Source organism: Prosopis cineraria, unplaced genomic scaffold, assembly GCF_029017545.1.
Source record: "Prosopis cineraria cultivar Desert tree isolate PC_DT_omini unplaced genomic scaffold, ASM2901754v1 PC4, whole genome shotgun sequence".
Lineage (NCBI taxonomy): Eukaryota > Viridiplantae > Streptophyta > Magnoliopsida > Fabales > Fabaceae > Prosopis > Prosopis cineraria.
In genome coordinates, this window is record NW_026555335.1 from 29,612,654 (window position 1) to 29,622,584 (window position 9,931).

Genomic DNA, 9,931 nt, shown 5'->3' on the forward strand with positions numbered 1-9,931 from the left:
GATGTAATTATTACCTTTTTTCAAAACTACCCCATTGATAGTGACTTTATATTTATTATAGGGTGTTTAATAAAGATAAATATAAAAAGATAGAGTTAGTTTAAAAGTAGGTAATCACTTTATCAGGAGATGAGATTCATTAAAAATGTTTTGCATTTTTGAATGAAGGAAGTATTTGATACGTTATAATTTTTTATTCAACTATTACGATTTACACATAGCAAAACTTATTATTTTTTGAAGAAAAAGTTGTGATTAGAGTTTATTATTTTGATATAAAAATTACATTTGATAAATTATTATTTATTGTTTAATTCTTGTGATTCACATAATAAAAGTAGTTATTTTTTAAATAAAAGTTAATATTAGGGCTTGTTAATTTTAATAAAGTAATCTTTTTACTTTAAAATTTATTGACACATAAATTTTTAAAAATTTCATTAGATTATGGCATTTTAAAGGATTATATTATCATTTTTATAATTTAAAAGATTTTATTGTCATTTAAGAGAGGTAGAGGAAGGTCTAAGAGAACACTCTTGAAAGTTATTGAACGCGATCTGTTAATTAATAATATTCTTAAAAGTTTGATAAATGATAGAGCACAATGGCGTCTTGCAATCCATATAGTCGACCTCACCTGGTGAGATAAAGGCTTGTTGTTGTGTTGATGATAGTCGCTTTCTTAATATAAATTTTCCCATATATGACGTTTACAAAATGAGTTGCAAAAATGAAGTAAGAAACTCATTTATTCTGAAAATGCAAGCTTATTTTTGTATTTAATCTAAGTATATACACAAAATTAAAATGGAAAAAGGTTATAATATGAAGAAATGACATAAACATGTAAAAAATTATAAAATAATATTTTAGGAGAAAATTATGTTGTCAGTCTCTACATTTCCCTCAATATTTTATTTGATCACCATTATTTTAAATTAATGATTAAATTCTTTAGTTTAAATATTTTAAATTTACTTATTCTTAGTATTATATTTTTTACTTATATTTTATCATGTGTTTGTATTGCTTGTTTTATTATTTATATTTTTATCTTTTCTATCAACATAAGTTTTACATATTTAAACTTTAAAATATGGAAACATTATTAAAATGATTCTCCAAATGCATGGAAAGAAAGAAAGGGATGAATCAATAAAAAGCATAACGAGGTAACATTGAATTAGGACAACATCTAAAAAGATTTTATCTCTCCTCAGCTATGGCTTTTGTCAATTATTAATGATTAAGGGCCGTTTGTTTTAATTCATTTCATAAAAAATTACTTATTTTTTTTTAAAAATTTATTTTATGAGTTTTTATTATGTTTTTTTAAATTTTTAAAAATAATTAAAATTAAAAAAAGTAAATTTTTAATTATTTTAAAAAATCATTGAGTAGCATCTAAAAATAATTTAATATAGAGTCCATTTACATTTAAGTTGGGTGTAATTGATTATGAAAATAATTGATTAATATATTTAATTTTAATCATAATTGATTATGATATAACACAATCTATTTGAATATTATTTTTTTAAAATTATTTTAATAGAATTAAAAATGTTTAGATAATTTAATCAGAATTAATTTTAACTGTACATTGCTTTTCAAAATTAAATTAGTAATATATTTGTATATAATATTATTAAATTTGTTAAATTATATTTAACAAGTAAAATGTATTATTTAAATTACATATATGATTAATTATAAAAATTTAAATTATATTAATACTAACAATTTAATTTATGTAAATAAATAACTCAATATCTTAGTTCAAATAAATTTAATAAAAGAGAAATATTTAATTCTTAAGTATTAGACATCAATTTTACAAAAACTATTAAAGATAATAATAACAAATTAATCTCTAATGTCATTATGGATATAAGTTATATCTGATGAAAGTATTAAGCACTATCTTAAAATTTTGGTAACACAAAAAATGTAATAATATAATAAATGATACAAAATCTCTCTCTAAACCTTTACAATAATCTTTTTAATAATCTTAAATTTTAATTAAATTAAATTAATTTTTCTCTATCAATTAATATTTCATTTGAATTAGTTTTATAATAAGTGTTAAGTAAATGGTGGTGGTTGATAGGAACTTATGTTAGTAACTTTTTTAAAGATTTAAAATTTAAATTTTATTAAGAAAAAAAAAGAGAGAGATTTTAGTTTTATTTTTATTAAATTGTGCCTTTCCTATAATTTTTGTAGGCCTTTTTTTATAACTTTTTCACATGCTTTTTTATCAGCTTTTTGTTATTCCCTTCCCTTTTCTTTCGGAGATAGAAGCTCACAAAGACAGCTTAGGAAAAAAAACAATTTTTCTCTCAACAATTGATTAATTGAAAAAAATGATGTTTGGGTTTTTTTATTAACAAAATTTTTTTAACTGAAAAATTTGATTATTTTCTTAATCCAAACACACAGATAATAGATGAAAGATAGCATTTTAAAGAGGTGGAATACGCAAATATATTATAAAATTTTAAAATAATATAATATATATTATTTTTATAAAACAAAAATTAAGAAAGATATCATAAAATTTAAAAATAATTGATTAATAATCACTTTTTTATTTATGTAACTAAACATAAAATAGTTCTTATATTTTATAAAATCTCTACAAAATAAATCTCTATTTATAAAATTTGTAAATTATTTAAAAATTATTTATTTTTTAATCTTAAACAAATGGCCCTAAACCCATGGCTTTTGTAGTGCAATGAAAGGGACTCCATGTTTTAAGAAATATGTTGCACTCAGCCTTTGAATTGGTTGGGGGGAAAATATCTATGTTTAAAGAGCATTGTCTTCGAGTTGGAATCTAAAATAGTTGAAATATAAATTAATTAATAATATTAGATATCTGAATATTCTTAAAAAAAATTCAAATGACGCCTCTCAAATGCTCATTTCACACAGCACGCCGCTCCCAAAGGGCCTCCTCTGTTCATGTGCATGAAAACAAGGAATGTTCATTTGTTCCTGTTAGGCTTAAATGGGCCAAGAATGGGTATTGGGCTAGGAAACTAAGTCCCTTTTTAGCCAGGCCCAGTAAAAGAGCCCAAGCAGTCCAGGTTAAATGAAACGGTGCGTTTCTCATTGTTCAAGCAAGGGGCAGAACCATGTTATTCTTAGAACCTAGAAGGGGTCATGGCCACCCCAAGTCCTGCCACGTGATAATACAAGAAATTGCAAGGTGATATCCAATTATAAATAACTATCAGGTTCCCCTATTCGTGGTATTATACAATTATGGTAAGTTGCATCTGATTGTTGAAGTGGATGTGGCAATGCAAAGATGATAAGGTATGCACTTAGTTTGGGAATAAGAATTGGGAACTACAAGTTTTTAATAAGAGTGTTATTTATATTGAATACACTTTGTTTTGATAATTACAAAATTCAAAAAAATATTTTATTACATGTGCAAGTCATATTATAGCAAAATCATTCAAAGAGAGCGAGAGAACAATAACAAGAGAATGTTGATGATGTCTTAGTTGTACCAACACTCAATCTTGGGATTTTTTTTCTAGAAATAATTTAAGGGTTATCTAAGGTTAGCTGTAGGTATTCAGTTACTAATGTTAAAATGATTTAAAACTAAGTGCTGGATTTTTTCATTAAAATGCAAATGAAAAATGCAATTTATATAATTAAAATTACCTAGATAGATGCTAATGTTTATGTAACCTAAATTTCATTATGCAATACATGAGTCCTAAATTATGATTGGGGGGTTTTGTTTTAAAAAAATTAAAATGCCAACTAAAGAAATTAATTAAGTGACCAAATGAATTAATAATAAAAATTAAAAAAATTTGATTCAATTGTGACAAAAGGAACAACTTAAAATTTTACATAGAATTAACTTTTCTTACCCAAATCAATTAATTAGACTAAAGAAAGATAATAAGAGAGTGAAATTAATAATTTTAACTACATAATTAAAGCATGGGAACCCTTAAAACACAAAAGTCTAGCACTTAATCCATTAAAAAACTCATAGTAATCCATGTGTCATGCCATGAATTAGGCCAATTAAATCCATTAAAATCAGTGACAATTAATTCAAAAATAATTCTAGAAAATATATTTAAATCATCTAATTGAATAATTAGATAAATTATCAACTCAGTTGAATAATCAATAAGTAAAAAGAATAACCCAAATTCGCAATAAACAACACAACTAAAATTAAACTAACAATGAGAACTTAATTATTAATTTAACTAGCAAAACAAGGGCTTTATAAATATAAATTCAAGCAACCTATTCAACACAAATTAATTCAAATTTCAATCCAATCCAAGAATTGAAATATTCAAAATTTCAGTGGAATTAGATTGTCTTTAAATCATACAACTTAGAATCACTTAAAACTAAATAATTTATAGCTCTTGAATTAAAAATATAGTTGAAAAATCAGTCCCTTATGATCTTTAAGTGTAAATTTTAGGCTTTAATTTCCTCCATGTTCATCATAAACTATCTCCCAAATTAGCTCAAGCTCTCATACCTCCTCCTTTTATCATAAAAGCCACAGCCATGATGAAAAAAAGAAAGAAAGAAATGAAATGAAATGAAAAAGGATAAAATTAATATATGATGGCGAGGTGGCATGGATGTGGGAGTGGAGGACATGAGGTGGGGATGCTGTGTATTCAAAAGAATAATGGAGTGGCTGTGAGTGTAAAGAACTAAATATCAATGGATGATGTATTTTGTGGGTGAATGTGTGAGGCCATTCTTTGAAATGGAGAAGAGAGTGGGAAAATCATGATGATGATTCTGGTGCTGTCGGTACGTGGAGATACTTGAAAGTGAGAGCCAAATAAGCTGGATGATCAATACTGAAAGCAGAGAAAGGAAAAGAAACCTGAGGGGTGGCAGTTGAGAGTAAGAGGAAGGGTCGGGGAAAATTGATTCATTAGATTAGATGGAAGATAGAGTTGAGAGCTTAAAAAAAAAATTAATAAAAAAAATAAAAAATGTTAAAATATATAAAAAAAATTTAAACTTTAAAACAATTACACAGAATTCTTTCATCTTTAAAAGTTTAAAATTAGCTATCATAATCTTTTTTTTTATTAAAGACTTTCCTATTACTTTTTTTTAGTTATTAATAGAAGTTGACATATCATATTAAAAAAAATACATGTAGTAGCTTATGTGGCATTCCATATAAGCTAATAATAGTTTTATAAAAAAATTGAGTTAAAGTTCATTTTCACTCCTAAACATTTTTTTTCCAAGAGTGCCAGGTATCTTGTATTAATAAGTGAGGTAATTTTCTTCCTAAATTATTTTTCTATTAGAAAAAATCCCCCATCCATTAGTCACATGTAGCATCCTAGGTTTTCCATTAATAATTATTAATGTTTTCAAGGATAATTTAGTTAATTTAGATAAATTGTTGATTTCGTGAGGTTTATGGGAGACTAATATAGTTTTTGAATCCTTGGACAGTCTTAAAAGAGGGCTAGATCGATGTTCAAGCGAGTCATGGCATGGAAAAGAGTTTAAAATTTTGTAAAATTTTCTATGCCATGCGTCGCAACGGGCGTGTTAATGCGTCACGGCGCACGTGCAAAATCTGCACTTATCAGATGTAAAAAACAAATCGAAAATAGAAGGAAGAAAGAGGGATAACCAGAGAGTAAAGGAGAAGAGCTTGTAGTCTGCTAGGGCACAATTCTTAGGCTACTTTGGAGGCATTTAGAACTTGAATCACCATTGGGTAAGTTGCACATTTCCTCTTCTCTCTCATTATGCAAAAAATCTAGACATTTAGGGCAATAGGGGCTTTGATTTTAGTTCTCTTTAGTTTAGACCAAACCTATTAGTTTATTTAAAATTTTGGGGAGTTAAATCAAGCCTCTAACCCTAAGTTTATGAATTTTGTGGTGATTGAGAATTTTTTTATAAGGGTTTGGACAAACCCTATGTATAATTTGAAGATTTTGAGATAATATAAGATATCAGTTAGTGATTTTGGTGTGTTAAGATGTTTAATAAAATGGTTAGAGTGTTTAGGAATGGTTGGTATTGTGAGAAAAGAAAATTGGGTATTATAGGAACTTAGAACCTAATGAATTTGGAGTTAACCAGAGTGATAATTGATAATTGTCACTTGATTGTGTAGATTGAGTGCTGCTCAAGCTTTATCATGCATATAAAATGTGTGGAGCTAACGTTGAGTCATGATAACCCTTTTGTGTGATAAAAGGTTGAGGTAATCATATAGTTTATTGTGTTTATTAATTATTATAACTATATAGAAGTAAATACAAATGATAAAGTTGTGGTTTTGAAGAGTTTTGTGTATAATTTGATATTGTAAATGATTTTAGCATGAAAATTGATTTGTAAAGTTTATTAATTTTAATTGATATGTATATACTATGTATATAAGTTTGTGATGTGAAAATGTGATGAAAAATAATGAAAATTGGGAAAAAACATGATTATAGGGGGTGAAAGTTCACCCGAGATATGCGGGGATATGTGTGTGTGAAGATATGCTAGTGAAAAATTCATATGGTCAGGCTGGCACCATGAGACATCTGATGCAACATTATATGGGACTATTACCATGGGCCATCCGGGTAGTCTGGCAACTCCCTAGTACCTGTTAGGGTGCGGTTAGGAGTCAACGATGCCTCTATCACAAAGTGTGTAAAGAGGAAAAAACTATAGTCCATAGGTGTGTTAGATTACCTTTGGATGAGTATTTCTACTATCAAAAGTGTGCTTAAGTCAACAAGTGGTTGATCCAGGAGAGTCTATGGTTTCATGTCAAGGAGTATTGAAGGTTTGGTGGTTAGATGATCATGCTAGTGTGAAATTATTATGAAAAGATGTACTTATCTTATAAATATGGTATACTTGATATTACTATAGTTTTGATACTTTATCATGGTTATTTATGGTAATAAGCATTTGATGAACTATATTAGTTGTTGAAATATTTATTTCACCTGTTGTTATATTTTAAAGGTGAGGACTCTGGTAGGAACAAAGGAACGAAAGGGGCATTTAAAGAGTGAAGACTATAATTGTATAGCTCTTCCCTTTCTTCTTTTTGGGTATTGTAATGAATATTGTCAATATATAATGTCAACTTAGGTACATGACATTATTTTAGATATCACTTGTATGGATTTGTTATATGTGTGCGTATCTTAGTCCAAAAATAACGTGTGGATTATCCTTGCTTTTGGTTGCTTTGCTCTTTTAAAATATTGACTTACAAAGCCTCATCCATTGTGGATTTGTAACTTAGACACTCTAGGATTATCGTAGGATTATCTACCATTTTAGGAACTTAGATGTTTCATTTGTATTACACTCATTCCCATTTTCTTTAGAGTGAGTTTGAATGCATGAGAATTTAAATTTGAATTTCAATTTGAGTCAAGTCTTTCATTTGAATACTTAAAAGTCTTCGGATTTTGTTTTGGATGAAATTCAATTTCATGTTTTATTATAACTTTTTTGTAATTTTAAATTTCTTTTAGATTTTAATTATTTGAAATTTCACTTACTTCAACACACTAATTTTCTTTGCATTTTCACCATTAGAGCCTTTGTTATTTTGATCACTTCTCTCGCATCTCATTCTCGTATATACTTGATTAAATAATATATGAAAGTTCATCATTTTTAATCTTTTATTTTTGCTTCGAATTTAGTTTGTCTCTTACCCTTAAAATTTCTTACATTATCCAAATAAAGTACTCATTAATACATGGTTTCAAATTTAAATTTAAATTCGAGTCCATCCATCTAAATGCTACTTTAATGAACTTGATTTCTTCGAAAGCTGAGCCTATCGCACAAAGCAGTCACGATGATCTAAGAAAATTGAGATAAAAGAAATTGGGAACCCATAATACTCTAATTGAGGATTCATTTCTTTGACACACTTGGTGCATGTGAGAATGTTTGACCCCTTCCATGCCGACACTAGTATTTTAGAAACAAGAAGAGCTTGGTCAATTACTCATTAATGTTTTTGTAAGAACAATTTTTAGAAATACAAATATTTCATAACATGAAATTTATAAATTGCTTTTAAGTAGGGAAATTGACTCAATAACATGAAGGCTTTTAAAATAGGAAGTGCAAAATAATAAATGAGGTTACGTACATACATACATACAAACATACATACATACATACATACATACATATATGATTTTTTTAAATATCTAAACATGACTTGTCAATATTTGAGAAACAAGTTGTCAATTTTTAAAGACCAACTTGTTCAATTTTTTACAACTTATTCTTTAAATATTGACGAGTTATCAATATTATGATAAATAAAATAATATATTTTGAGTTTTCAAATATTTTCATGAATTATTGTTAATTTTGTATGAGTTATTGTTAATATTTAAACAGTAACTTGTCATCAATATTCAAGAAATAAATTGTCAATTTTTCAAATGATTTTTTTTTACAACTTGTTTCTTTGAATATTTAAAACTTATCAATATTAAGCTATACATATTATAAATTTTGTTTCCAAGCATTTCTATGAATTATTAATTATAGATGAGTTGTTGTCAATATTCAAACAATAACTTGTTAATATTCATGAGTTGTTGTTTCTTGAATATTCAAAATCATATTTGGATATTGACAACAATTTGTGCATAATTAACAACAAATTCATGGAAATGTTTGGAAATTAAATTTGTAATATATATATATATATATATATTATTTAAAGCAATATTGATTACTTGTCAATATTCAAAAAACAAGTTATAAAAATTAATGAGAAAACATAATCTTTGATTTTTAGAGTTTCATTGGTTTTGCGTTTAGTCTTTATAATTTTTTTAGTGCTTTTAGTCTTTTGTAAGGAATAAAATATTAAAAAAACTAAAACTATAAGGAAAATATTAAAAAAAACTATAAAGGACTGAAAAACAAATTTCCTATAATCTTTTTAAAACCATATAGACTAAAAATATTAAAAAAATATATGGACTAAAAATAAAATATGATAAAATTATAGGCATCAATAATTTTGTTTTCCCAAAATAATTATGCATAAAGGGGAAGGGGGAAGAGATAGGAAGATAGCAAAGACAATGGGGTGGAGAAGAAAGAAATCAAGAAGAAAGACAAAATGATTGTAATTTTCATTCAATAAAAGATGTATATAAAGCAAATGAATTAAGGCACTATATAAAAGTCTCAACCTTATCTTAGAATTAAAAATAAGAATATTCTAGAAATCTTAAAATTAAATATAAAGATAATAATAAATGTTGAAATATAACAATGAATCAAATATTACAACAATTAAAACAAAATATTCTTAATTAATATGACAATTAAAATAAAAAGATTTTAAATCTTCTCAAAACTTCAATTATTCTTTTTCTTCCTTTTCTTTCCAACATTTCTCCCTTGCTTGAAGAACTTTCCTTGGAAGAGAAAAATTGTATATATGCTCAGGAGGCATAATGGGGTGATTAAGAGATTCCAAGTTATGTCTCTGATTAGGAAACCCTTTCTAATAAATCAGATACCAATAAATGACATCAAATGAACATCAAATAATATGAGCATGTATATAATCACAATGTACAAGTCTAGAAATTTTTTCTAATGAATAAGATAATAATGGAGGGGATCATGTGATTCAAAAATAACTTGTTCTTCCACAAGTGCAATAACTTCATCACTTAAAGGCATAGTAGACGAACGAGGTAGAATAGGAGCAAGATAAAAATGAATGTTGTTATTAATAGTCTTAGAATTCAAAACTACCATGGGTAAAATTTGTTTCCATATTTGCTCTTCTTGCAGAATATTAGCTTCCTCTTGAGTCTCAATCATCTTTATATTTAGAGTAGGAGCGAAAACTTCAACATGGTTTAAT